A 3,379-nucleotide genomic window follows, 5' to 3' on the forward strand; every position below is an offset into this window, starting at 1 on the left:
TGCAGAGTCCCCGCATGTGCAGTTTACAGTAGGGTTCGTGCTCCTATGAGAATCTAATGCCACTGCTGATCTGACAGGAGGCGGAGGTGGTGCGGCAATGCGAGGGTTAGGGATTGGCTGTCATACAGACAGATGAAGCTTTGCTTGCTGGCTGCTCACCTCTTGCTGTGAGGTCCGGGTTCCTAATAGGCCAGGGACTGGTACCAGTGTGCAGCCCCGGCGGTTGGGGCTGCAGGTTTACTACTCTTCTTGATATTTTCCAAAGATATTTTCCCTCTGTATTTGAACACACTCATCTCTTTGTTTGGGATGTCTTTTCCTTTATTCTTATCGTGGTAAGATTATTTTTTATATCTTAAATGCACTAAAATGCTATCTATCTTCTGGGGAGAATTCTTGGCTCTACAAATGATTTTACAGTATTTCTACATAATTCTAATTTGAGTTAAGTATTCATCCTTCTACAGGAAGGGATAGACAATTTCTAATTAGTGTATGTGTCTCTGCACTGTGCCCTGCATCACAGGCATACAGGAAATTGTTGTTCAATGAATGAATGCCATGTTCATGAAAAGAGTAGTTCCTTCTCTGGTTGAAATTATTTAGAGGTATCCTTAAAAGTTTAGATATTCATGAAAATGTTTCAGCTGGAAATTAAACTTCATTCGCATTCAAGACACATCGTGCTCTCCTTTACACACAAAATTGATTCTATTACCCATGGGGAAGAAATGTTCCCAAAATGAGAAGAAAGGAAAGAAAATACCACTGAGTTGAAGCGAAAGAAAGCATATATCTAAAAAATTAGCTATGGGAATGTATGTCTAGATTTCTTAGGTACTCCTCTCTGGTGTGTATATGGAATGTAACAATATAGTACTTTAGTTTGTAATTATAACACATAACAGGAATATTAGTTGCAAAGAAAAAGTGTTTATCTCTCTAAAACAAATTATGGTGGTTAAGTCTAGCTTCTCTTCAGTTGATGGACGACCATTCCCTGCTTCATTCAGTTAACTCTTTACTACAAAAAAATATTTTTTCCTTCTCTCATACCTGAAATTCCAGTTTAAATGGCATGGTCATCAGCATTATCTTCTTAGGAAAGGAGTCTTTCTCAATGATAAAAAATAATAGGTAGTTAGTAATGTAATGTACATATCCAAAAGGTATTATATTTAGTAGTTCCTCTATTTAAAACACAAAATATGGCCCTGGGCACAGTGGATCACACCTGCCATCCCAACACTTTGGGAGGCCGAGGCGGGAAGATCACTTGAGCCCAGAAGTGTGAGGTTACAGTGAGCTATGATCATGCCACTGCACTCCAGCCTGGGTGACAGAGTGAGATCCTTTCTCTAAAAAATAAAAAATTAAATTAAATATGAAAGTTAAATCCAAAATACTTTTAAAAGGAATTATTTGTGCTTTATTTGTTTTGTGATTTGTTTAACTTTTAAATTTCTCATCCATATAGATTTTAACCATAAAGTAAGTGTATTCAAGAAAGGAATTTGAAAATAAGCATGATGTATATTGTGTATATTCCCTTATATACATAAGTTCAAGAGACAATGAATAACATAATCAAGATAGAATTTTTCATAACATTTCAAATAAACTTGGTTTCAGCAATTTACAGTTCTGAAAAATATGTCAACGTGTAAAGCACATTGGTGCATCCCCTGGAATCTCAGTGGCCTTTTGGAAGAAATCAGACCATGTTCCCTTTTACAAAGATAATAAGGAATATATCCAACAATTGTTTGCAGTGGGTTTATGAACTTTCAGAAGGTTAAAGTCTCTATTCTTGTTTCTTTGGGGATGCTTCCTGTATCTTTAACAAGCTCAGTACAAGTTGCACCTGTCAAATGTGTTGGCAGTTTACAAGACAACTGTGCCTGAAAGAAACTAGGCCTACATTTGCACTTATCTTACTGGAGTGTGACATTATAAAACAGTGACTCAAATTTTTCTATCAAATAATGTTGCTAGTTCATTTACAAGAATGAGAGACTAGATTCCAAAAGAACAGCAATTTGGTGGATTTTGTTTTTCAAATATCAGGTCCTCAAAGCATAAATGCTATACATTAGAGCTTATACAATGACAGATAAGATTTCCTGAATAAAACCATCTTCTTTTCACTAAAAGCTTGTAATAAATTATGTCATATGAAGTTCCAAAGAATTTTCTTTCCAAAAGGTTATATCTCAAATCATCTAACTTCTTTGAAAAAAGGAATGATCCTAATTAGCAGAGGGTCATACTAATGATGTAGTGACATTTTGATCTAATTTATTGCTTGGATTTTTATTGTATTTTTTAGAAATGCCATATGACCACCAACCTTCATACAGCTCCAAATTCCATGGAGACAATGAAACAGCTGAAAACCCCACTTCTACCTAAAGGGAAAGAGGAGAACAAGGTTCTCGATGCACTTCAAATGCTCCCCAAAACTCTATGCTCAGAAATCCCTTCCTTTTCCAGCACTTTTTCTTTTCAGTCTCCAAAAGCAGTGTTGCTTCATTAGAGCTCAGATAAAAACTGAGACTCTGGTCTGGTTGTTTCTATGGCAATATATATGTCCAGTCCGTTGTTGGAGTGAGAGGTGGGGCAGAGAGGGGCCAGTCTTCTCCATGGTACTCATGTTAAAAGGAAGTTCCTTCCTCCCAGAAAGCTAGAAAATTCTATCCAATACTTAGTCACTTCTCCAAAGACATTCTTTTGCCCTGCATCCCAGGGAAGTACATAATCTCCAGCCATCCTGGAGCTGGATGAATCAGTCATTCTAGAGATCACACTATGCTGGGGACGGAGAGAAATGGGCTCCAGCTCTTCCACTTCAACCACTGAAACCATGACCAATCGTGATCATTTTCACTCTTTTACTTTACAACCACCAATCTAAAATATCCTTCAAGAAAAGAGAATAAGAGGAAAAAGAAGCAAAGGATCATGGCTGGAAGGGAAGGGTCTTCCAGCATCTATGGTATACAGGCAGTACACTCCCAAGCATTTTTCAAGCAGATCAATCCAACAGAGGCATAAGGTAACAACATATGATGTGAATGGGAACACACCAGGTAAAGGAAGCCTGTGAGGCTGTTGTTCCACTTGCTCTAAAATCATGGGGGATCATATAATACTTGTATAATGTGACACAATAAACTGTGAAAGATCATCTGAAAACTTATCTTATTCTATACCCAATTCTTACATCTTCAATTGGAATCAAAATTGAAATTGGTGGGCGTGGTAGCCACACCTGTAATCCTAGCACTCTTGGAGACAGAAGCAGGAGGATGGCTTGGACTCCAGACTTTGAAACCAGCCTGAGCAAGAGCAAGACCCCATCTCTACAAAAATAAAAAAA

The sequence above is a fragment of the Propithecus coquereli genome, unplaced genomic scaffold, assembly GCF_000956105.1.
Source record: "Propithecus coquereli isolate 6110/MARCELLA unplaced genomic scaffold, Pcoq_1.0 Scaffold88, whole genome shotgun sequence".
NCBI lineage: Eukaryota > Metazoa > Chordata > Mammalia > Primates > Indriidae > Propithecus > Propithecus coquereli.